The 26,863-nt window shown below is 47.4% G+C and overlaps 1 protein-coding gene across 6 annotated transcripts in view; it reads right to left on the bottom strand.

Moving 5' to 3' along the window:
• The window catches only part of MYO3A (myosin IIIA), a 527,514-nt gene extending 521,546 nt beyond the window's left edge, over positions 1–5,968 (bottom strand). For all 6 annotated transcript variants that reach the window (XM_063921638.1, XM_063921639.1, XM_063921642.1 and 3 more), the window contains exon 1: positions 5,576–5,968. The gene's annotated coding sequence lies outside the window, so the exon portion shown is untranslated. The remainder of the gene's footprint in view (positions 1–5,575) is intronic.
• Positions 5,969–26,863: the final 20,895 nt, after the last annotated feature.

Below are 26,863 nucleotides of genomic sequence, written 5' to 3'. Positions count from 1 at the left end.
ATCATAAAGGACGCGTGGAGACCCACTTAGGTTAGAGTAGAGGAGATTTCGCAAACAGAGACAAAAAAGTTTCTTCACAGTAAGGACAATACTTATTAGGAATTCCCTGCCTTTGGGTAGTAATGGTGGACTCGATCATTACTTTTAAGAATGGGCTAGATACATTCCTAATGGATAAGAATATACAGGGTTATGGTGGGTTAACCATGCACTATAGTATTAAAATGAAATAATAATAAAAAAAAAGGGAATTGACATAACGGTTAAACATTCACCACAGTTTATTAGTCTTAACAATATTACAGTGTAGGAGATCACTAACAGGTTGAACACGATGGACAAATTGTCTTTTTTTCAACCTTAGAAACTAGGTTATTACATACAGTCACATTGTAGCCCCATACAATATCCATTTCAGATATCTCCATAGTACATATGGCGATCAGTCAATCCATATGTAGTGCGGTAATACTCCTCCTAACCTCAATTGCACATAAAAACCTTCATTCTAATTAACCCTTATCCCCTTATTCTTACCAACCATTATCTACAGTATAACCCTTTCCTCCTCTTTGAAATGTACTTGTTGTAAATCTCTTTTGTCTCTCTTCTTTTGAAGGAAGTATCATCAAGTAGCTGCCTCTCAGGCAGGTCCCACCATGGCTGCTGCTGATAGTAAAGAGGGGGCGGTGCTTTCCAGAGACTGGGGCTGTGCAGTCTATACCCCTGGGACGCTATAACTGTCCTCACTCGGTGCTCTCCATGACTGATCGCAACTCTGACCCTCACACACATTCTACCCTCCTCCATCACTTGTGGGACATGCCCAGCCCACCCCAGGCTACACCCATGAGGAAGGGAATATCTGAGAGAAGGGGCTGTGTTTTCAGGATTCATAGTTAGTGCAACATTTACACTTAGCAATTCTGGATTTAAGTGTATACAAAACACATATATTGGATAAATAATGACATTGCCGTGTGCAAGGAAGATAACAGAAGGTTCACAATTACTTCTAACAGCATTTAAGTAAGGGAATTATCCTTAGACTATTGTCATAAATATAAATCAGTGGGCGGTATTCAATTCTTTTGACCCCTTTCCACACCCGTTCTGTTTCTGCTGACAGGCATGGTATAATCATTTCAGTTTGCTACCCCCAGGGTAGTGAGGGTAACCAACCCTTTATGCAGCTAAACCTGATTACTATGGGCGTGATATGCATGATAAGTGATCACGGGGATCATCTTAGAAGGAGATTGGGTGTGATCTATCATTTCAATACAGCCCAGTGTTTCTCAAAACATGGGACCATCAACTGTGCATGTTTTCCACATCTCCTAATTATAATGCAGGTGCAATCATTATTGGCTGACATTTTAAAATATCGCTAGTTTTTTCAGTTGAGGTTCTGGGAGGAGATCTGGAAAACATGCACTGCATGTTCTCTGGGAAACAATGCTTTATGTGGCCTACATTTAAAGCCACACTACCATCTAGAAGTAATGTTTACTAATGTGCCCCCACCTTAGCTGGGATTCACCAGTTTTAATAAATATCCTCCGTTGTACTGTATTAACATCATAGATGTTTGCGGAGCCCCATGTTTTGGGACCCAGGATCTTCCTGGGTTCCAGTTCGGTTCGGATCCACACAATTCAGGTGGATTCGAATTTCTGAAGAACCAGACCGCACATCTCTATTTAACATAATCAAGTGCAATTAAAATTATGGTAAAAATAAGAAATAGGGCGGTATGTAATGAATTTCGAGTTCGGCGGCTATGTGGATGCCTTGTACTTGATTGCCCCTTTAAAAAAGAAAAATCAGAGTTTGGCCGGCATCCCACATGGCCACTGAACTCAGACTTCATTACATCCTGGCCACAGTTTTACTAAAGACAAAACTTATACCATGCACAACATCCTCTGGGGAATAAACTTGAAAACTGGTACCAAAAATGGTATTTTAGCATCAGGGGCATCTTAAGAGAGGAGGGGACCTGCGTGCAGACTCCGGGTGGGCCCCACCTCTCCATGTTCCGGAGACAAAAGTCATACTGCGCATGTGCGGCAGCCATTTGGGAAGTTGTATTTTATTATTATTATTATTATCATCATCATCATCATCATCATCATCATCATCATCATCATCATCATCCTTTATTTATATGGTGCCAGAGGGGATCCACAGGGCCCATTACATAATCAAATAAACAAACAAGAAAACAGCACTTACAGTTCAAGACAATATAGGACAGGTATGGAAAACCAGGGGTTAGGTGCCATCAAAGGGAGTATGGAGTATGGAGTATAAGATAGTGTAAGCAAGAAAAGGAAGGCATATGAGTAAAGAAGGCTCTGCTCTTGTGAACTTACAATCAGACCGGGGTGACACAGAAGCGGTAGACAGTGAGCATAGACAAGAGGGTTAGGAGGAGAGTTGGCTGGGTTTGGTGAAGAAGTGGGTCTTGAGAGCCCGTTTGAAGTTTTGTAGAGAAGTGGATGGTTGAATAGGGCAAGGTAGAGAATTCTTCAGTTGCAGCGCCCAGCGCTGGACTCCGGAGAGGTGAGTATTAAAATATGGGTGCAATGTGTGCAGTGTGCCCCCCCCCCGTACCCAGGGGCCCATGTGTACCACACACATTGCATCCATGATAAAAACGCCTATGTGTAACATATAGTAGAACAATTTTGTGTGCCAATTTTCAGAAGAGGGTATCTGTATTTTTTCCATCCCCCAAATTATCTCCTATGTAATAGCCCAGAGTGACTGTGTGTATAACGCTGGGCATGGCTAAGAGCTCTCATTGGGTTAGCAGCAGGTCTATCACATCCAGTCCACAGCTGATTTGGCGAGAAACGCCCTCCCACACAGGTTACATCCAATGGGAGGCTCTGCCCTTTGGCTGCTGTGTGTTCCCAGAGCAGGATTAACAATGGGGCTGATGGAGCTGCAGCTCCATGTCCACACCCCAAAATAGGCCCACAGCATCTGCAGCAACATACCCTCCAACAATTTACACATAAAAATCGGTACAAATTCGAAAAGGGAGCGTGGCCATGGGTAAAGTGGCATGGCCACACCCCTTTTCCTATACTTTCGATGGAAGTTTGGAGAGCCAAAAATCAGTACAGCCCATAAAAAAAAAAAAAAAAGTACTGTACCTGACAAAAAGGTACAGTTGGAGGGTATGCCACTGCATCTGCAGCAAGTCTCTGCTCTGTAGATAGGGGGGAAAAAATCCTTTTAGTGCAGCATCCCATGTCCTGCTGCCAGTTCGCATGCCTCCTCCGGCATCAACAATCCCCACTCCCTAGCTGCAGCGCAGGTGGAAAAAAAGCTGCTGCGGACACCGGCATAGATGTGTATGAAAGCGGCACAGCGGAAGGCTTTCATAGCCATCGCTGCGCCGCATACTCTCTGAACCTCGGAGCCTCCTCTGCGGGTGATGTCACAGCCGCAACCAGATCCCCAGAGGCCCTGACTCCGCAGCACAGCACCTGGGCTGCCGGCCTGGAAGCCCCGAGATGGCTAATGTAACAGATAGAGTGGGTGATATCGCGGAGGGTAATGTCTGGACGCTGAATCAATGTAAAAGGTGACAGTGCTGTGTTGTGCAGTGGGTGTGCAGGGTCACTGACACTGCACAGCACTCTCACCTTTTACATTGATTCAGCAAGTCAGTCAGTTCTGCCAGCCAGTCAGTCACTATCATACCTCCATACTTTCCTAATTGCAGAAGAGGGACACGCGGCGAAGCCGCGCACGCCCCCCAAAAGGGGTGTGACCTCAGAAAAGAGGGCATGGCTTCACGGCGATGCCGTGATTTAGGCCACGCCTCCCTTGTCCATCACTGAATGGGGCATGCCCAGCGCTGTGTGAGCTGCTGGCATGCCCCCTCTCCCTCTGTCACTCATGAATAGACAGTGTCTATTCTCAGCTGCTCTGCTTAGCAGAGCAGCGAGTGCAGGAGCCTCCCAACTGCCCCCCACATACCGCGGGACAGTTGGGAGGTATGCACTTGTTAGTGCCGGTGTCCCATCGCGCCGCATTAAAGGGAAGTAGACGCTCTAAATAAACTACAGCTCCCAGCAGCCCTTAGCGCCGAAGCTGCTGGGAGCTGTATTTTATAGAGTGCATCTTCTTCCCTGTACATCGGCATGTTGGAACACCGATGCTAACAATAGTGACTGGCTGCTTCGCTGCTGTGTGAGTCTCTGGGAGAGCCACTGCCAAAGGGAGGACAGCAGCTTAACTGCTTTCAGGGGGAGAAGCATTACCTGCCCCTCCCCCACTCACAGTACCTCCGGGCCCCATCCGCGGCACCCCACTCCCCCAACCGCAGTACACCCACACCCGCCCCTCCAAAACCTGTGGCACCACCGCACCCACCCCTCCCCCACCCGCAGCACCCCCACAGCTACTCCTCCCCCACCCGCGGTGGCTCCAGACCCCCACCCACGGCACCCACCCCTTCACCACCCGCGGTACCACCGCACCAGCCCCTCCCCATGGCACCCACACAACCACCCCTCCCCTATCCGCGTCTACCCCGCACCCGCCACTCTCCCAACCACAGCACCTACTAGGTGATTCATCAGGCCCAGCGTGCGCTGTTCACGCCATTGCAAGGGTCTACGACCCCTTAACCATTGCACGCCCTTTGTCCATGCAATATTTAACCACTTACACAATTATGATTGGAGGTAATACTCCATATAATAGAAATATTGCACGCCGCAAGGGCGTGCAAGGCTTAAGGGGGCGTAGCCCCTTACGACGGTGTGAAGAGCACGATTAATCACCTAGTGTATATATAAAACTACAATACTGTATGTACTGTTTGTCTCAATGATTGCCAAAATCTCACCCACTTTTAACATCTGTTTGATCTGTTGCTCGTAATTGCTAATTACTTGTTAAGTTATTTCTGTAGCGCACTCATATTATGCAGCGCATCTCAGAGAATATTTCAGTCATTCACATCAGTCCCCCAGCCCCAGCTAGGGTTACCACCTCATCCCTTTAATTCTGGACACATATTAATTACACAGGTTCTGTGGCTGGCTGACCTTCAAGACTCCCTTTCACTTGGTTTTAATCAGCCACAGAACCTGTGTAATTAATATGTGTCCAGAATTAAAGGGATGAGGTGGTAACCCTAGCCCCAGCTGAATTTACAATCTATATTCCCTAGCACCTGGACACACAGACATACTGAGTGTACTTATAACTTACATGATCATACCTCCAACATGACCCTCTCCAGGAGGGACAGAATGCTCTGCTCCTGGACTTCCCTCTTAATGTATGTTAACTTATGAAAGGTGTTTCAGCACAGGTGCCATCACCTGTGCTGAAACACCTTTCTTATCCAGCAACCTGTTCAAAACAGGTGATGGCAATCATAAATTAAGCAAAAAGTCCAGGAGCAGAGCATTGTGTCCCTCCTGGAGAGGGTCATGTTGGGAGGTATGCATGATTAATATTGGGACACTTAGAACTTCAGATGTATTAAGCTAGTTCTAGGTTCTATGCACTGTACAGCTATTTATAAAACAGTAATACTCACCTATAGGATTAGGAAGGCAGGAGAGGCTCGTACAGCAGGAATAGACCAGGAACATCCTCTACACAGCAAGTGTAATTTTTCTTTATGTTCGTATTCTCTGATGTGCAGATCATTAAAATTTTATAGTTAAACATACCAATGACCAATGTAAACTGTCAAAGCGGTGTCATTTTAACTCGGATAGTCTTCCCTTACTTACGCTGCCCTAGAAATGTTGCACGCTTTGTTTCATGGTCTCAGGTGGCAGCAGATTAGTGGCCACCGCAAAAGCTCTGGTAACAAATTGCTGTCTCTTAAAGAAGTAAACAGAATTCTAAGGTATTTCCTAGATTAGCTTCCGGCTTACACACTAAGCAGCAAGTGCACATTCTTCTACACACAGGCTGCTTACACAAACTCAAACTTCCAGAAATAGTTAATCCCTCTCTGGGTTCCTTAGGGAAGGTGTAAATGCAAATCTCCACACAGCTGACAAGAGGATTTCATTTGTCACTGGACACTTAACACTTGCTGTGCTGGAAATAGCAAGTCTTTCGGTTCCAATTGGCAATCACTAGTCACTCTGGGTGCTGTATTATATTATTTTATTGTGCCAAAAATATATTATAGTAAGTGATAGGATATTAACATCTGTGATATAACATTCTAATTACTGGATGACTAAAGGGAATATTTATTAGAGGGAGATAAGGCTTCCGTTTTCTCCCTATTTAACAAGGCCCCTGGCCAGCGATAACTATTGTCTGGTATCAGCAGTGATAGCTTTCGCCAGCTACCTCGGGTGATTGCTTACCCATGCTAAAAGCAGAGGCCTTCTCTCCCTCTAATAAATATTCCCCTTAAGACCCGTATTCACGGGCAGATCTAGGGAGAGATGTGTGCACATCTCTCCCCCCGCTCAGCACAGCGCAATGTGTGCTGAGCGTGCGGGGGGTGGGACAGGGGGGCCGCTCATTTCACCCAGCGGATGAAATGAGCGACCTGCTAGATTGAGCCTGCATGCAGGCCAATCTAGCACCAGCGATAGCGATGCGCGGGGCTGCGCATCGCTATCGCTGTAGGGGGTACACACGGAGCGATCATGCTTAAAATCAGATTGCTTAGATTATCGCTCCGTGAGTACCCCCCTTTCTCTGACGTCCTAAGTGGATGCTGGGGACTCCGTAAGGACCATGGGGAATAGCGGCTCCGCAGGAGACAGGGCACAAAAGTAAAAGCTTTAGGATCAGGTGGTGTGTACTGGCTCCTCCCCCTATGACCCTCCTCCAAGCCTCAGTTAGGTTTTTGTGCCCGTCCGAGCAGGGTGCAATCTAGGTGGCTCTCCTAAAGAGCTGCTTAGAGTAAAAGTTTTGTTAGGTTTTTTATTTTCAGTGAGTCCTGCTGGCAACAGGCTCACTGCAACGAGGGACTTAGGGGAGAAGAAGTGAACTCACCTGCGTGCAGGATGGATTGGCTTCTTAGGCTACTGGACACTAGCTCCAGAGGGACGATCACAGGTACAGCCTGGATGGGTCACCGGAGCCGCGCCGCCGACCCCCTTGCAGATGCTGAAGAGAGAAGAGGTCCAGAAATCGGCGGCTGAAGACTTCCCAGTCTTCTTAAGGTAGCGCACAGCACTGCAGCTGTGCGCCATTGCTCTCAGCACACTTCACACCAACGGTCACTGAGGGTGCAGGGAGCTTGGGGGGGCGCCCTGGGCAGCAATGAAAGTACCTATGCTGGCTAAAAATACATCACATATAGCCCCTGGGGCTTTATGGATGTATTTAACCCCTGCCAGGTTGTCAGAAAAACGGGAGAAGAAGCCCGCCGAAAAGGGGGCGGGGCCTATTCTCCTCAGCACACAGCACCATTTTCCCTCACAGAACTGCTGGTGGGAAGGCTCCCAGGCTCTCCCCTGCACTGCACTACAGAAACAGGGTTAAAACAGAGAGGGGGGGCATTTTTGTGGCGATATTATTACATATTAAGATGCTATAAGGGAAAACACTTATATAAGGTTGTCCCTGTAAAATTATAGCGTTTTGGTGTGTGCTGGCAAACTCTCCCTCTGTCTCCCCAAAGGGCTAGTGGGGTCCTGTCCTCTATCAGAGCATTCCCTGTGTGTGTGCTGTGTGTCGGTACGTGTGTGTCGACATGTATGAGGACGATGTTGGTGAGGAGGCGGAGCAATTGCCTGTAATGGTGATGTCACTCTCTAGGGAGTCGACACCGGAATGGATGGCTTATTTAGGGAATTACGTGATAATGTCAACAAGCTGCAAGGTCGGTTGACGACATGAGACGGCCGGCAAACCAATTAGTACCTGTCCAGGCGTCTCAAACACCGTCAGGGGCTTTAAAACGCCCATTACCTCAGTCGGTCGACACAGACACAGACACGGACACTGACTCCAGTGTCGACGGTGAAGAAACAAACGTATTTTCCATTAGGGCCACACGTTACATGTTAAGGGCAATGAAGGAGGTGTTACATATTTCTGATACTACAAGTACCACAAAAAAGGGTATTATGTGGGGTGTGAAAAAACTGCCTGTAGTTTTTCCTGAATCAGATAAATTAAATGAAGTGTGTGATTATGCGTGGGTTTCCCCGATAGAAAATTAAAGGCGCTCACACGCTTATCAAAACAAGTGGCGTTACCGTCTCCAGATACGGCCGCCCTCAAGGAGCCAGCTAATAGGAGGCTGGAAAATATCCTAAAAAGTATATACACACATACTGGTGTTATACTGCGACCAGCGATCGCCTCAGCCTGGATGTGCAGCGCTGGGGTGGCTTGGTCGGATTCCCTGACTGAAAATATTGATACCCTTGACAGGGACAGTATTTTATTGACTATAGAGCATTTAAAGGATGCATTTCTATATATACGAGATGCACAGAGGGATATTTGCACTCTGGCATCAAGAGTAAGTGCGATGTCCATGTCTGCCAGAAGATGTTTATGGACACGACAGTGGTCAGGTGATGCAGATTCCAAACGGCACATGGAAGTATTGCCGTATAAAGGGGAGGAGTTATTTGGGGTCGGTCCATCGGACCTGGTGGCCACGGCAACAGCTGGAAAATCCACCTTTTTACCCCAAGTCACATCTCAGCAGAAAAAGACACCGTCTTTTCAGCCTCAGTCCTTTCGTCCCCATAAGGGCAAGCGGGCAAAAGGCCAGTCATATCTGCCCAGGGGTAGAGGAACGGAAGAAGACTGCAGCAGGCAGCCCTTTCCCAGGAACAGAAGCCCTCCACCGCTTCTGCCAAGTCCTCAGCATGACGCTGGGGCCGTACAAGCGGACTCAGGTGCGGTGGGGGGGGTCGTCTCAAGAGTTTCAGCGCGCAGTGGGCTCACTCGCAAGTGGACCCCTGGATCCTACAAGTAGTATCCCAGGGGTACAGATTGGAAATTCGAGACGTCTTCCCCTCGCAGGTTCCTGAAATCTGCTTTACCAACGTCTCCCTCCGACAGGGAGGCATTATTGGAAACAATTCACAAGCTGTATTCCCAGCAGGTGATAATCAAAGTACCCCTCCTACAACAAGGAAAGGGGTATTATTCCACACTATTTGTGGTACTGAAGCCAGACGGCTCGGTGAGATCTATTCTAAATCTGAAATCTTTGAACACTTACATACAAAGGTTCAAATCAAGATGGAGTCACTCAGAGCAGTGATAGCGAACCAGGAAGAAGGGGACTATATGGTGTCCCTGGACATCAAGGATGCTTACCTCCATGTCCCAAATTGCCCTTCTCACCAAGGGTACCTCAGGTTCGTGGTACAGAACTGTCACTATCAGTTTCAGACGCTGCCGTTTGGATTGTCCACGGCACCCCGGGTCTTTACCAAGGTAATGGCCGAAATGATGATTCTTCTTCAAAGAAAAGGCGTCTTAATTATCCCTTACTTGGACGATCTCCTGATAAGGGCAAGGTCCAGAGAACAGTTGGAGGTCGGAGTAGCACTATCTCAAGTAGTTCTACGACAGCACGGGTGGATTCTAAATATTCCAAAATCGCAGCTGATTCCGACGACACGTCTGCTGTTACTAGGGATGATTCTGGACACAGTCCAGAAAAAGGTGTTTCTCCCGGAGGAGAAAGCCTGGGAGTTATCCGAGCTAGTTAGGAACCTCCTAGAACCAGGCCAAGTGTCAGTGCATCAATGCACAAGAGTCCTGGGAAAAATGGTGGCTTCTTACGAAGCGATTCCATTCGGCAGATTTCACGAAAGAATTTTTCAGTGGGATCTGCTGGACGAATGGTCCGGATCGCATCTTCAGATGCATCAGCGGATAATCCTGTCTCCAAGGACAAGGGTGTCTCTTCTGTGGTGGCTGCAGAGTGCTCATCTACTAGAGGGCAGCAGATTCGGCATTCAGGACTGGGTCCTGGTGACCACGGATGCCAGCCTGAGAGGCTGGGGAGCAGTCACACAGGGAAGAAATTTCCAAGGAGTGTGGTCAAGTCTGGAGACTTCTCTCCACATAAATATACTGGAGCTAAGGGCAATTTACAATGCTCTGAGCCTAGGAAGACCTCTGCTTCAAAGTCAACCGGTGCTGATCCAGTCGGACAACATCACGGCAGTCGCCCTCGTAAACAGACAGGGCGGCACAAGAAGCAGGAGGGCAATGGCAGCAAGGATTCTTCGCTGGGCGAAAAATCATGTGATAACACTGTTAGCGGTGTTCATTCCGGGAGTGGACAACTGGGAAGCAGACTTCCTCAGCAGGCACGACCTCCACCCGGGAGAGTGGAGACTTCATCTGGAAGTCTTCCACATGATTGTGAACCGTTGGGAAAGACCAAAGGTGGACATGATGGCGTCCCGTCTGAACAAAAAACTGGACAGGTATTGCGCCAGGTCAAGAGACCCTCAGGCAATAGCTGGGACGCTCTGGTAACACCGTGGGTGTACCAGTCGGTGTATGTGTTCCCTCCTCTGCCTCTCATACCCAAGGTACTGAGAATTATAAGAAGGAGAGGAGTAAGAACTATACTCGTGGCTCCGGATTGGCCAAGAAGGACTTGGTACCCGGAACTTCAAGAGATACTAAGAAGGGACTTGCTTCAGCAAGGATCATGTCTGTTCCAAGACTTACCGCGGCTGCGTTTGACGGCATGGCGGTTGAACGCCGGATCCTAAGGGAAAAAGGCATTCCGGAAGAGGTCATCCCTACCCTGGTCAGAGCCAGGAAGGAGGTGACCACACAACATTATCACCGCATTTGGCGAAAATATGTTGCATGGTGTGAGGCCAGGAAGGCCCCCACGGAGGAATTTCAACTCGGTCGATTCCTACATTTCCTGCAAACAGGAGTGTCTATGTGCCTCAAATTGGGGTCCATGAAGGTTCAAATTTCGGCCCTGTCGATTTTCTTCCAGAAAGAATTGGCTTCAGTTCCTGAAGTCCAGAAGTTTGTCAGGGGAGTACTGCATATACAACCCCCTTTTGTGCCTCCAGTGGCACTGTGGGATCTCAACGTAGTTCTGAGATTCCTCAAATCACATTGGTTTAAACCACTCAAATCTGTGGATTTGAAATATCTCACATGGAAAGTGACCATGCTGTTGTCCCTGGCCTCGGCCAGGCGAGTGTCAGAATTGGCGGCTTTGTCTCACAAAAGCCCATATCTGATTGTCCATTCGGACAGGGCAGAGCTGCGGACTCGTCCCCAGTTTCTCCCTAAGGTGGTGTCAGCGTTTCACCTGAACCAGCTTATTGTGGTACCTGCGGATACTAGGGACTTGGAGGACTCCAAGTTGCTAGATGTTGTCAGGGCCCTGAAAATATGTTTCCAGGACGGCTGGTGTCAGGAAAACTGACTTGCTGTTATCCTGTATGCACCCAACAAACGGGGTGCTCTTGCTTCTAAGCAGACGATTGCTAGTTGGATGTGTAGTACAATTCAGCTTGCACATTCTGTGGCAGGCCTGCCACAGCCAAAATATGTAAATGCCCATTCCACAAGGAAGGTGGGCTCATCTTGGGCGGCTGCCCGAGGGGTCTCGGCTTTACAACTTGGCCGAGCTGCTACTTGGTCAGGGGCAAACACGTTTGCAAAATTCTACAAATTTGATACCCTGGCTGAGGAGGACCTGGAGTTCTCTCATTCGGTGCTGCAGAGTCATCCGCACTCTCCCGCCCGTTTGGGAGCTTTGGTATAATCCCCATGGTCCTTACGGAGTCCCCAGCATCCACTTAGGACGTCAGAGAAAATAAGAATTTACTTACCGATAATTCTATTTCTCGTAGTCCGTAGTGGATGCTGGGCGCCCATCCCAAGTGCGGATTGTCTGCAATACTAGTACATAGTTATTGTTAAACAAAAATCGGGTTATTATTGTTGTGAGCCATCTTTTCAGAGGCTCCGCTGTTATCATGCTGTTAACTGGGTTCAGATCACAGGTTGTACAGTGTGATTGGTGTGGCTGGTATGAGTCTTACCCGGGATTCAAAATCCTTCCTTATTGTGTACGCTCGTCCGGGCACAGTATCCTAACTGAGGCTTGGAGGAGGGTCATAGGTGGAGGAGCCAGTGAACACCACCTGATCCTAAAGCTTTTACTTTTGTGCCCTGTCTCCTGCGGAGCCGCTATTCCCCATGGTCCTTACGGAGTCCCCAGCATCCACTACGGACTACGAGAAATAGAATTATCGGTAAGTAAATTCTTATTTTAATCATCCAATATTAGGCCTAACATCGCTGTCACCCACTGAAGATTCTTTATTATTAATATAATGCATTATTTCATGAGCAGAATATATTGAAAAAACAATTATTATTATTATTTTTTTTAAAGTGTAGCTCATACTTGCCTACCTGACCCTCTCCATGAGGGAGAAAATGCTCTGTTCCTGGACTTTCCTGGTAATGTATGATTGCCATCACCTGTGGTGAGCTAGTTAATTGATAAGAAAGGTGTTTCACCACAGGTGATGGCAATCATACATTACCAGGAAAGTCCAGGAACAGAGCATTTTCTCCCTCATGGAGAGGGTTAGGTAGGCAAGTATGGTGTAGCTAGAACACAAAATTGAGCCACACATGTCCACAGGAGGCAAAGATGGCCCTAATATATACCAATGAGAGTCCTCTTACCACTGCCATCTGGTATCACTTTGGAACTAAGAATTGCTCAGCGGCTGTGGCCTATTACCGCATTCAGATCACAATGCCGGGTCGCACCCGGGATTTGGAAACAGGTCCTTTCTGGATCATTGGACCCTTTCACGCTGGCTATCCTCTGGTTACCATCGCAGGCGGCGCTGACTACATCGTGGGGCGGGACGGAGGTGGCGCCTGGAGATCAGATCATCTCCAAGTTTTGCCTCCTCTATGGTGGGAACAGGCCGCATCGACCAGGGTAACCCGTTCACATTGCACCTAACCTGGGAAATCGGACCTTACCCCTTTCACACCGCACCTCGACCCGCGCCAACCTAGCAATATACCGGGTCAATACTGGGTTATTTGTGCAATGTGAAAGGGGGAAAAAGGGTCTATTTATAAACTAGTGATAAAACTTGCTGCGAATGAGAAAACTTGTTGCGTATGATGAACGTTGCCCCAGCCAATCAGATCCAGCTGATTGGCTGGAGCACCGTTTATCATACACAAGTTTTATCATTCACGAGTTTTATCTCTTGTTGATAAATGAGGCCCTTAACTTGTTAAATTGTGGCCCTAACCAGTGTATGAATAGTCCAACGGGGAAATGGAGTGGTAGAGGCCCATGAATGGGGGTGTGGCTAATCTCCAGAGAAGGTGTGGACAGGCACCACAAAGACTTGGCTAACCATTAGAGTGTGCATGGTCTAGGCCAGTGATGCATACCTCCCAACATGATCCTCTCCAGGAGGGACAGAATGCTCTGCTCGTGGACTTCCCTCTTAATATATGATTGCCATCACCTGTGCTGAAACACCTTTTTTATCCAGAAACCTGTTCAACACAGGTGATGGCAATCATAACTTAAGAGAAAAGTCCAAGAGCAGAGCATTGTGTCCCTCCTGGAGAGGGTCATGTTGGTAGGTATGGTGATGGCTAACCTTGACACTCCAGCTGTTGTTGAACTACACATCCCAGTATGCCCTGCTACAGTTTTGCTAATTGGACATGCAAAAACTGATGCAGGGCATGCTGGGATGTGTAGTTCAACAACAGCTGGAGTGTCAAGGTTAGCCATCACTGGTCTAGGCCTTTTGATAAATATATAGTAACACTGCTAGTGCATGCGTGATAATGTACCAGATTAATAATAGCAGAGTACTGTAGAAGATACACCATAGTCCTGTGCAGTAAAAGGCAACATACGTATAAAGTATAATTAAAGTATACAGGAGATGGTGGGCCCACTGGGGGTTTCCCCTGAACCCCTGTGGGCCAGTCCGACCCTGGCACTAACTGATTTTTTTACCACCCCAATTGGCGACGGTCAAAAGTCAGCTTCAACATGGAAGATTGGTAAATAGATAGAAACATAGAATGTGACGGCAGATAAGAACCACTTGGCCCATCTAGTCTGCCCTCTTTTTTTTACCATATTTGTATCTCAAACCTTATTTGATCCTTATTTCTTTGTAAGGATATCCTTATGTCTATCCCATACATGTTTAAATTGCTACTGTCTTAAAATAGGTACACAGTCACACCATACAATTATCTGTCAGATAATCTGCCAGATCTAGCTGGCTGGAATGAAAATCTGGTAATGGATGAGAGCAAATTACAATCTATCATCAAATAAGGTTTGAGATAAAAATATGGTAAAAAAAAAAAGGGGCAGACTAGTGTGGGAGGCTATTCCACTTGTCCACTACCCTTTCTGTGAAGTAATTTTTCCTCAAATCACCCCTGAACCTCCCCTCCCCCCCTCCAGTCTCAGTGCATGTCCTCGATCTCTGTACAATGTTCATTTTAGCCTTCTTTACACTAACCTTAATGGTTGCCCTGTATCAATTCACTATGCCAAGAGTGACAGGTGAGGTTGATTTGCATGCCTCTGCCCATAATTCCTTAAGTAAATTAATATCTTTTGGTTGCCATACAATGCCTGTTTAGAGCAGGAGATTATTATACCTCCTAACTGTTGCAATTTTGGTGGTATAGTTGTGGCTCATTGAAAAGGGTGATAATTCTCAGTATCACTGAGTCCCACTCTTACACTGAATTCCTAGTGTTTATAGATTCACTTTTAGTGGGGTCACTGAACAGTGCTTTGACGTCAGTGGTCCATGCAGTTTACTGTGTGTGGGGTAGGCAGGGCCGGTTCTAGGCCTTTTTGCGCCCCGGATGGGAAATAGGGGCGTGGCTTCATACAGGGGGTGTGGCCAGTACAGTAGAGTAGCGCAGCTGAAATGCTGTGTGGTGCGCGATGACGTCATCGCGCACCGCACAGCAAAGGTCCTCTCCACGAAGGGAAACTAGACGCTACGCTTCTAGTTCCCTTCACAGTGGGCAGCGGCAGCGGGACACAGCGGGCAGCGGGGGGCACAGCAGTAGCGGATCTTGCCATGGTGCGGCGCCCTCCGGAAGGTGGCGCCCCCGGGCAAAAGTCCTGCTTGCCCATGGCAAGATCCGCTACTGGGAGTAGGGTATGATTGGGAACAACTGAAGCAAAATCTTGCTGGTTAAACGGTATCCGGATGGTAGATTAACGCAATTTATGTCGACAGTCAATAGGTCAACCACTATTGATCGACACTGACATGGTCGACATAGGAAAATGGTTGACACATTAAAATGGTCTACACCGGACAGGTCGACACATGAAAAGGTCGACATGTCTTTTAAAAATAAATAGATTTTTTACTTTTAAAATACTGTACCATCCACGTGGACTACGATTGGGAATAGTAACCTGTGTCGAGCGCAGGGGTAGTGGAGCGAGGCACCTTGCCCGTAGCATGGCGAGTGAAGCGAGTTATGCAAGGGGACACAGTACACTAAATGGGGTTCCTGGTCATGTTACGCAAATAACGACACCAAAAACAGTAAAAAAAATCATGTAGACCTTTTCATGTGTCTACCTGTCCCATGTCGACCATTTTCATGTGTCGACTATTTTCCCACGACGAGAATGTTAATATCGACCAATAGTGGTCCACCCAATGACTGTCGACCTTAACTAGGTCGACCATTTATCCCAGAACCGGTTAAACATGCATAGACTTTGCAGAGATCTCACGAAAATGGCTGTATAACTTTAATTCATATTCCCCTAAATCATGAACTCAGATTATAAACATCCAATCTATAGAGCGCCAGTTTCTATAAAGCTGCAATATTCTCTAGACTAGAGTTACAGGAGTCTGTTTGTAGCATTTCAGCCCAGTTCAAGTCTTCATTAGCAACAAGAGTGGACACATGGGCTGCTTAATGTAATGTGTCAGCCATGTATTTGGGTAGCACTTGCTTCCTAAAATAATCCCTATAAATGTCTGAAGCAGTCACATGATTACCACACCCTTCATTAAGAGCGGGTTCGGTTTCTCTGAATCCGAACCCGCCCGAACTTCATGGTTTTTTTCACGGGTCCGAGCAGACTCGGATCCTCCCGCCTTGCTCGGTTAACCCGAGCGCGCCCGAACGTCATCATGACGCTGTCGGATTCTCGCGAGACTCGGATTCTATATAAGGAGCCGCGCGTCGCCGCCATTTTCACACGTGCATTGAGATTCATAGGGAGAGGACGTGGCTGGCGTCCTCTCCATTTAGATTAGAAGAGAGAGAGAGAGAGATTGACCTGATTTACTGGAGCTTAGGAGTACTGTAGAAGTGTAGAGAGTGCAGAGTTTACTAGTGACTGACCACAGTGACCACCAGACAGTGCAGTTTTGTTTTATTTAATATATCCGTTCTCTGCCTGAAAAAAACGATACACACAGTGACTCAGTCACATACCATATCTGTGTGCACTGCTCAGCCCAGTGTGCTGCATCATCTATGTATATATATCTGACTGTGCTCAGCTCACACAGTTTATAATTGTGGGGGAGACTGGGGAGCACTGCAGTGCCAGTTATAGGTTATAGCAGGAGCCAGGAGTACATATTATATTAAAATTAAACAGTGCACACTTTTGCTGCAGGAGTGCCACTGCCAGTGTGACTGACCAGTGACCTGACCACACTGACCACCAGTATAGTTAGTAGTATACTATATTGTGATTGCCTGAAAAAGTTAAACACTCGTCGTGTGACTTCACTTGTGTGGTGTTTTTTTTTTTATTCTATAAAAAACTCATTCTGCTGACAGACAGTGTCCAGCAGGTCCGTCATTATATAATATATACCTGTCCGGCTGCAGTAGTGATATATATATATATTTTTTATATCATTATTTATCATCCAGTCGCAGCAGACACAGTACGGTAGTTCACGGCTGTAGCTACCTCTGTGTCGGCACTCGGCAGTCCATCCATAATTGTATACCACCTACCCGTGTTTTTTTTTTCTTTCTTCTTTATACATACATACTACTACATCTCTTTATCAACCAGTCTATATTAGCAGCAGACACAGTACAGTACGGTAGTTCACGGCTGTAGCTACCTCTGTGTCGGCACTCGGCAGTCCGTCCATAATTGTATACCACCTACCCGAGGTTTTTTTTTCTTTCTTCTTTATACATACATACTACTACATCTCTTTATCAACCAGTCTATATTAGCAGCAGACACAGTACAGTACGGTAGTCCACGGCTGTAGCTACCTCTGTGTCGGCACTCGGCAGTCCGTCCATAATTGTATACCACCTACCCGTGGTTTTTTTTTCTTTCTTCTTTATACATACATACTACTACATCTCTTTATCAACCAGTCTATATTAGCAGCAGACACAGTACAGTACGGTAGTTCACGGCTGTAGCTACCTCTGTGTCGGCACTCGGCAGTCCGTCCATAATTGTATACCACCTACCCGTGGTTTTTTTTTCTTTCTTCTTTATACATACATACTACTACATCTCTTTATCAACCAGTCTATATTAGCAGCAGACACAGTACAGTACGGTAGTCCACGGCTGTAGCTACCTCTGTGTCGGCACTCGGCAGTCCGTCCATAATTGTATACCACCTACCCGTGGTTTTTTTTTCTTTCTTCTTTATACATACATACTACTACATCTCTTTATCAACCAGTCTATATTAGCAGCAGACACAGTACAGTACGGTAGTTCACGGCTGTAGCTACCTCTGTGTCGGCACTCGGCAGTCCGTCCATAATTGTATACCACCTACCCGTGGTTTTTTTTTTTTTTTCTTCTTTATACATACATACTACTACATCTCTTTATCAACCAGTCTATATTAGCAGCAGACACAGTACAGTACGGTAGTCCACGGCTGTAGCTACCTCTGTGTCGGCACTCGGCAGTCCATCCATAATTGTATACTAGTATCCATCCATCTCCATTGTTTACCTGAGGTGCCTTTTAGTTGTGCCTATTAAAATATGGAGAACAAAAATGTTGAGGTTCCAAAATTAGGGAAAGATCAAGATCCACTTCCACCTCGTGCTGAAGCTGCTGCCACTAGTCATGGCCGAGACGATGAAATGCCAGCAACGTCGTCTGCCAAGGCCGATGCCCAATGTCATAGTACAGAGCATGTCAAATCCAAAACACCAAATATCAGTAAAAAAAGGACTCCAAAACCTAAAATAAAATTGTCGGAGGAGAAGCGTAAACTTGCCAATATGCCATTTACCACACGGAGTGGCAAGGAACGGCTGAGGCCCTGGCCTATGTTCATGGCTAGTGGTTCAGCTTCACATGAGGATGGAGGCACTCAGCCTCTCGCTAGAAAAATGAAAAGACTCAAGCTGGCAAAAGCAGTAGCACCGCAAAGAACTGTGCGTTCTTCGAAATCCCAAATCCACAAGGAGAGTCCAATTGTGTCGGTTGCGATGCCTGACCTTCCCAACACTGGACGTGAAGAGCATGCGCCTTCCACCATTTGCACGCCCCCTGCAAGTGCTGGAAGGAGCACCCGCAGTCCAGTTCCTGATAGTCAGATTGAAGATGTCAGTGTTGAAGTACACCAGGATGAGGAGGATATGGGTGTTGCTGGCGCTGGGGAGGAAATTGACCAGGAGGATTCTGATGGTGAGGTGGTTTGTTTAAGTCAGGCACCCGGGGAGACACCTGTTGTCCGTGGGAGGAATATGGCCGTTGACATGCCTGGTGAAAATACCAAAAAAATCAGCTCTTCGGTGTGGAGGTATTTCAACAGAAATGCGGACAACAGGTGTCAAGCCGTGTGTTCCCTTTGTCAAGCTGTAATAAGTAGGGGTAAGGACGTTAACCACCTCGGAACATCCTCCCTTATACGTCACCTGCAGCGCATTCATAATAAGTCAGTGACAAGTTCAAAAACTTTGGGTGACAGCGGAAGCAGTCCACTGACCAGTAAATCCCTTCCTCTTGTAACCAAGCTCACGCAAACCACCCCACCAACTCCCTCAGTGTCAATTTCCTCCTTCCCCAGGAATGCCAATAGTCCTGCAGGCCATGTCACTGGCAATTCTGATGATTCCTCTCCTGCCTGGGATTCCTCCGATGCATCCTTGCGTGTAACGCCTACTGCTGCTGGCGCTGCTGTTGTTGCTGCTGGGAGTCGATGGTCATCCCAGAGGGGAAGTCGTAAGACCACTTTTACTACTTCCACCAAGCAATTGACTGTCCAACAGTCCTTTGCGAGGAAGATGAAATATCACAGCAGTCATCCTACTGCAAAGCGGATAACTGAGGCCTTGGCATCCTGGGTGGTGAGAAACGTGGTTCCGGTATCCATCATTACTGCAGAGCCAACTAGAGACTTGTTGGAGGTACTGTGTCCCCGGTACCAAATACCATCTAGGTTCCATTTCTCTAGGCAGGCGATACCGAAAATGTACACAGACCTCAGAAAAAGAGTCACCAGTGTCCTAAAAAATGCAGCTGTACCCAATGTCCACTTAACCACGGACATGTGGACAAGTGGAGCAGGGCAGGGTCAGGACTATATGACTGTGACAGCCCACTGGGTAGATGTATGGACTCCCGCCGCAAGAACAGCAGCGGCGGCACCAGTAGCAGCATCTCGCAAACGCCAACTCTTTCCTAGGCAGGCTACGCTTTGTATCACCGCTTTCCAGAATACGCACACAGCTGAAAACCTCTTACGGCAACTGAGGAAGATCATCGCGGAATGGCTTACCCCAATTGGACTCTCCTGTGGATTTGTGGCATCGGACAACGCCAGCAATATTGTGTGTGCATTAAATATGGGCAAATTCCAGCACGTCCCATGTTTTGCACATACCTTGAATTTGGTGGTGCAGAATTATTTAAAAAACGACAGGGGCGTGCAAGAGATGCTGTCGGTGGCCAGAAGAATTGCGGGACACTTTCGGCGTACAGGCACCACGTACAGAAGACTGGAGCACCACCAAAAACTACTGAACCTGCCCTGCCATCATCTGAAGCAAGAAGTGGTAACGAGGTGGAATTCAACCCTCTATATGCTTCAGAGGTTGGAGGAGCAGCAAAAGGCCATTCAAGCCTATACAATTGAGCACGATATAGGAGGTGGAATGCACCAGTCTCAAGCGCAGTGGAGAATGATTTCAACGTTGTGCAAGGTTCTGCTGCCCTTTGAACTTGCCACACGTGAAGTCAGTTCAGACACTGCCAGCCTGTGTCAGGTCATTCCCCTCATCAGGCTTTTGCAGAAGAAGCTGGAGACATTGAAGGAGGAGCTAACACGGAGCGATTCCGCTAGGCATGTGGGACTTGTGGATGGAGCCCTTAATTCGCTTAACAAGGATTCACGGGTGGTCAATCTGTTGAAATCAGAGCACTACATTTTGGCCACCATGCTCGATCCTAGATTTAAAGCCTACCTTGGATCTCTCTTTCCGGCAGACACAAGTCTGCTGGGGTTGAAAGACCTGCTGGTGAGAAAATTGTCAAGTCAAGCGGAACGCGACCTGTCAACATCTCCTCCTTCACATTCTCCCGCAACTGGGGGTGCGAGGAAAAGGCTCAGAATTCCGAGCCCACCCGCTGGCGGTGATGCAGGGCAGTCTGGAGCGACTGCTGATGCTGACATCTGGTCCGGACTGAAGGACCTGACAACGATTACGGACATGTCGTCTACTGTCACTGCATATGATTCTCTCCCCATTGAAAGAATGGTGGAGGATTATATGAGTGACCGCATCCAAGTAGGCACGTCACACAGTCCATACTTATACTGGCAGGAAAAAGAGGCAATTTGGAGGCCCTTGCACAAACTGGCTTTATTCTACCTAAGTTGCCCTCCCACAAGTGTGTACTCCGAAAGAGTGTTTAGTGCCGCCGCTCACCTTGTCAGCAATCGGCGTACGAGGTTACATCCAGAAAATGTGGAGAAGATGATGTTCATTAAAATGAATTATAATCAATTCCTCCGCGGAGACATTGACCAGCAGCAATTGCCTCCACAAAGTACACAGGGAGCTGAGATGGTGGATTCCAGTGGGGACGAATTGATAATCTGTGAGGAGGGGGATGTACACGGTGATATATCGGAGGATGATGATGAGGTGGACATCTTGCCTCTGTAGAGCCAGTTTGTGCAAGGAGAGATTAATTGCTTCTTTTTTGGGGGGGGTCCAAACCAACCCGTCATATCAGTCACTGTCGTGTGGCAGACCCTGTCACTGAAATGATGGGTTGGTTAAAGTGTGCATGTCCTGTTTTGTTTATACAACATAAGGGTGGGTGGGAGGGCCCAAGGACAATTCCATCTTGCACCTCTTTTTTCTTTTATTTTTCTTTGCGTCATGTGCTATTTGGGGAGGGTTTTTTGGAAGGGACATCCTGCGTGACACTGCAGTGCCACTCCTAAATGGGCCCGGTGTTTGTGTCGGCCACTAGGGTCGCTTATCTTACTCACACAGTCAGCTACCTCATTGCGCCTCTTTTTTTCTTTGCGTCATGTGCTGTTTGGGGAGGGTTTTTTGGAAGGGCCATCCTGCGTGACACTGCAGTGCCACTCCTAGATGGGCCCGGTGTTTGTGTCGGCCACTAGGGTTGCTAATCTTACTCACACAGCTACCTCATTGCGCCTCTTTTTTTCTTTGCGTCATGTGCTGTTTGGGGAGGGTTTTTTGGAAGGGACATCCTGCGTGACACTGCAGTGCCACTCCTAAATGGGCCCGGTGTTTGTGTCGGCCCCTACGGTCGCTAATCTTACTCACACAGCTACCTCATTGCGCCTCTTTTTTTCTTTGCGTCATGTGCTGTTTGGGGAGGGTTTTTTGGAAGGGACATCCTGCGTGACACTGCAGTGCCACTCCTAGATGGGCCCGGTGTTTGTGTCGGCCACTAGGGTCGCTAATCTTACTCACACAGCTACCTCATTGCGCCTCTTTTTTTCTTTGCGTCATGTGCTGTTTGGGGAGGGTTTTTTGGAAGGGACATCCTGCGTGACACTGCAGTGCCACTCCTAAATGGGCCCGGTGTTTGTGTCGGCCACTACGGTCGCTAATCTTACTCACACAGCTACCTCATTGCGCCTCTTTTTTTCTTTGCGTCATGTGCTGTTTGGGGAGGGTTTTTTGGAAGGGACATCCTATGTGACACTGCAGTGCCACTCCTAGATGGGCCCGGTGTTTGTGTCGGCCACTAGGGTCGCTAATCTTACTCACACAGCTACCTCATTGCGCCTCTTTTTTTCTTTGCGTCATGTGCTGTTTGGGGAGGGTTTTTTGGAAGGGACATCCTGCGTGACACTGCAGTGCCACTCCTAAATGGGCCCGGTGTTTGTGTCGGCCACTAGGGTCGCTAATCTTACTCACACAGCTACCTCATTGCGCCTCTTTTTTTCTTTGCGTCATGTGCTGTTTGGGGAGGGTTTTTTGGAAGGGACATCCTGCGTGACACTGCAGTGCCACTCCTAGATGGGCCAGGTGTTTGTGTCGGCCACTAGGGTCGCTTAGCTTAGTCATCCAGCGACCTCGGTGCAAATTTTAGGACTAAAAATAATATTGTGAGGTGTGAGGTATTCAGAATAGACTGAAAATGAGTGGAAATTATGGTTTTTGAGGTTAATAATAATATGGGATCAAAATGACCCCCAAATTCTATGATTTAAGCTGTTTTTTAGGGTTTTTTGAAAAAAACACCCGAATCCAAAACACACCCGAATCCGACAAAAAAAATTCGGTGAGGTTTTGCCAAAACGCGGTCGAACCCAAAACACGGCCGCGGAACCGAACCCAAAACCAAAACACAAAACCCGAAAAATTTCAGGCGCTCATCACTATCATACTACTGTACCTATTGATTTAGTCCAGGGATGGGGAACCTTCGGCCCTCCAGCTGTTGTTGAACTACACATCCCAACATGCCCTGCAACAGTTTTAGCATGACCAAATAGCAAAACTGTAGCAAGGCATGCTTGTATGTGTAGTTCAACAACAGCTGGAGGGCCAAAGGTTCCCCATCCCTGATTTAGTCTGTATTCCAGAAGTGTTTGTAAACCTATCACATTGGACTACAATTCCCTGCATGCTTTGCTACATCATGTGATTACTCACTCTCTTGAGCTACAGATTCTATAATCTCTTTAAACTGCGGGTGAAGTGAAGTGAGAACAGGGGATAAACTCTGATGTTCGTGAAATAAACTTTAATATGGAACATACTGTATGAACATTTGATTCAGCATTCAGAGGAATCCTTTGTAAAACACTTTTAGTATTCTGCCTAAACCTCTAATATTGAGTTGTTTTATATCTACCTGTATATTTTATATATGTATAATTAATTTATTAACATAATTTACGTACCGGGCCAATATTCATTTGGAGCATTTTTAAGTCCATTTTGGGACTAAGGGTGGAATTCAGTGCGATCTTGCACAAAAGTATTTGCTGTTCCATAGGGTAGCGAGCACTTTTCTGCAAATCTGGCATTCGGATAGCCAGACGAAGGGTGCAAGATGGGGTGCCGTTGCCGGCCATCAAATGCGGCTCATTCATTTTGATCAGCTTGTACATTACAAACGAATGAAGAATAATGTGGTGAAACAAGATGGGGATGTAAAGGGAACCTCCTACACAGGGACCTCGTAGATTCCTCGCACTATCTGTCATTGGCAAGAGCTGATACATGTGAGTTTTAATTTCAACACTTTGGGTCAATAATAAGCACCTGGGTATGTTACAGAATAACTGGGGTCATTTAATTTATGAAAGGTAATTGGTTTGCAAATTGATGACACAGGTGCACCTTTTTTTCGCCGTATAAGTAAGAAAAAAAAAATGACTCTAAAAACTCTAAAGTTTAACACCATTCTAATTTCAGAATAAATGACTTGAAAAGTGCAAAACGATTTAGTTTCACAGTTTGTAATGTCCTGTAATTACCTAACTGTGTACATCCCAACAACTCGGGCGTAGAAGTCACGCTAATTTTAGGTGTGTACTATGAGCCTAATTGAGCATGGGTTGTACTTTACACTAGCATGTGGGGGGCATCCAGCACAGGGCAAGCCAGGATCTCCCCAAACTAACCCCCCCCCCCCCCCCCCCGCTAACATACGAACGCTTCACTCAGCAACAAAGCACTCGCATGATAAGGGTAGCCCTCTGCCTCCACAGCCTAGCCATTTTTCAGGTCGCATCGGCTGCGTGTGATGACATGCAGCTGCCGCAGCCCGTCCCGCAAACGGTCTGGACACACCTGCGTTGTCTGGACAGCCCCCCCCCCCAACGCTGCAATGCTTCCCCTTTAAACGACGCATCAGCTCCCCCTCCCACCCTGCGAAGCCTTTGCCTCAATCAGGCAGAGGCGTTCACATATGTGAGATGCAGTCGCAGGCGCGCCGTTGCCCAGTGACGGCTGTCGCTGGGCAATGACAAGAAGAACACTGCAACAGGGCTTCCATGCTTAATCGGCTCCTATATCCAATGGGAGAGTGCCCAGGACTACTGATGCAGGTTGGATATATTGTGAGTACGATCCTACCTTCAAACTTTCCAGGATTAGGGACAAACATGCTGCCTGGCAGGACAGTCCACCCAAATTGGGACTTTTGGCAAGTACATTATGTCAAAGACATGTGAGAAAGATTCTGCACTGTGCAGCCAAATACATTGTGACAAGACTCTATAAAGAATAAGTTTTTGTCCTGAACCTCCCCATTACTCTCCGTTTGTAAATATCACTTATACCCCTTTTACGCCAAAATCCAGAATCTGACCTGGGATCTGGAACACGGCTCCAATCTGGGTCGGACCTGGGATTTACCCCATTTACATTGCGGTGCCCTGCCAACCCGTTCACACTGCACACGGGGCCTAATTCAGCATGGATCATAGATGTGTGAAAAAATGCACATTTACAATCCATTACCCTGACATGTGGGGGCCAAGCACAGGGCAAGTCCTCCCCGCATGCCGGATCCAGCACCCCTGCAAACATGCGCAATGCTTTCGCATGTTTAGGGTAGCCCTCTGCCTGCGCAGCCTAACTGTGAAGGCAGGCGGCTATCCACCATGCTGGGCTGCCCCAAGTCTCCAAGCCTCCTTCCATCTTTGTGATGAATGGATGCAGCACTTATGAGCACGGCATCCATTCACTTTCACCCCATGACCGCTGCTGTCTGCGCAGACTGTGTGACTGTGCCCTGTCCCCCAACATCCCGGCCTCCTACAGGTCGCTGCGGTTGGGAGGTATGGGCTCTCCCATTGCAGCAAATGGGTCCTAGGTCCCTTTTACATTGCCCTTGCTGAACACAGGTTCTACCCGTGTTCAACTCTCGCTGAAACCTGGGTAGGATTGCTGGGTAAATTGACCTAGGTTATTTTTTTGGAGCCGTTTACACCGACGGCTAACCTGGCAATAACCCGGGTTTTCGGCCTAGTGTAAAAGGAGTATTAATGAAATCAGCTTAAAAATACTGATGCTCTTTGGTTGAAAATGAGAGAATAGTAATAATAATGGCTTTGGAAGAGGCCTGGCCATCCTGTGACTCCCCAGATGTTGTGAAACTACAAGTCCCAGCATGTCCTGCCACAGTTTTGCTATTAGGGAATGCTAAAACTATGATAGGAAACTACATATCCCAGCATGCCCTAACAGCTGGAGAGACCCATGTTGGCCAAGCTTGTTTTGGGAGACTGCTGCAATTGTGGTAAAAATATTCAGGTTCTGTTCTGATGTAAAAGGCATGATAAGGACTTGCTGATTAGTTATATAATGATAAGTATACAGTATATACTGTACAGAAACTAATACATTTCCCAAAGCCCTAGACATTAGCCAATGTATTGCATGATGATGGGAACAGTGCGATCATGCACCAGTATCCCCCAGATACCAGCAGTGCACTATGTTAAGGCAGTGGAACTTAATCCCAGGTGCTGCCTGCTGAAATATTAAGGCTTTCAATTAGAATAATAGGTATGCAGCTAATGTGTCAGTGTGTTACTCTGAGCCAAGGTAAAAACTGAAACACAAGAGGGGGATAATTGAACGGGATAGCTGTGTACGCAGCGTGATAAGGAAGGTGTGAAAAGTAATCCATTTACATTACAGCCAAACAAGTCTGATTGGAATGTTTGTACTTTGTTGATGAATAAAGCATAAAATACTAGCACTATGGGGCTATGCCGATTATCAAGGGGTTATTTACTACTGAGCGTGGATGAATATCCCTAAAAACTCTTATGGCCCATGCATTACACTATGTGTGCACAGAGGTGCAATTGCAATCAAGATGCATCTGAGAATACTGTATAAGTCAAGTGAGCTAACCATACTATCCCTTTATATCGGGACATGCATGAGTTACAAAGGTTCTGTGCAGGGCCAGTTCTAGCCCTTTTGGCGTCCCGGGCGGAATATAGGGGCGTGGCTTCATACAGGTGGCGTGGTCAGTTATGCCCTCTGTAGAGTTGTGCCCCCATTTGTGCATTTGTGTAGGAGTAGCGCCGCTTACACCAAAAAAAATTAATACTTACTATCCCCGCTCCTGATTCCCGACCGCTGCAGACCTCCGCCGGCGCTGCTCCTCTCCTCGGGCTCCCATAGCACAGCATAGATAGACACTAGAGGTCAATTATGACCCCTAGCGTCTGTGTCAGTCCCACAATGCTGTGCGGTGCGCGATGACGTCATTGCGCACCGCACAGCAAAGGTCCTCTCCACAAAGGGAAACTAGACGGTAGCGTCTAGTTCCCTTCACAGCGGGGGACCAGTGGCAGACACTGCGGGGGGGGGGGGGGACAGCGGACACAGCGGGGGGCACAGTAGC

Source organism: Pseudophryne corroboree, chromosome 5 (assembly GCF_028390025.1).
Source record: "Pseudophryne corroboree isolate aPseCor3 chromosome 5, aPseCor3.hap2, whole genome shotgun sequence".
NCBI lineage: Eukaryota > Metazoa > Chordata > Amphibia > Anura > Myobatrachidae > Pseudophryne > Pseudophryne corroboree.
The sequence above is the reverse complement of the archived record's forward strand: the minus strand, read 5'-3'. Positions and strand labels throughout refer to the sequence as shown.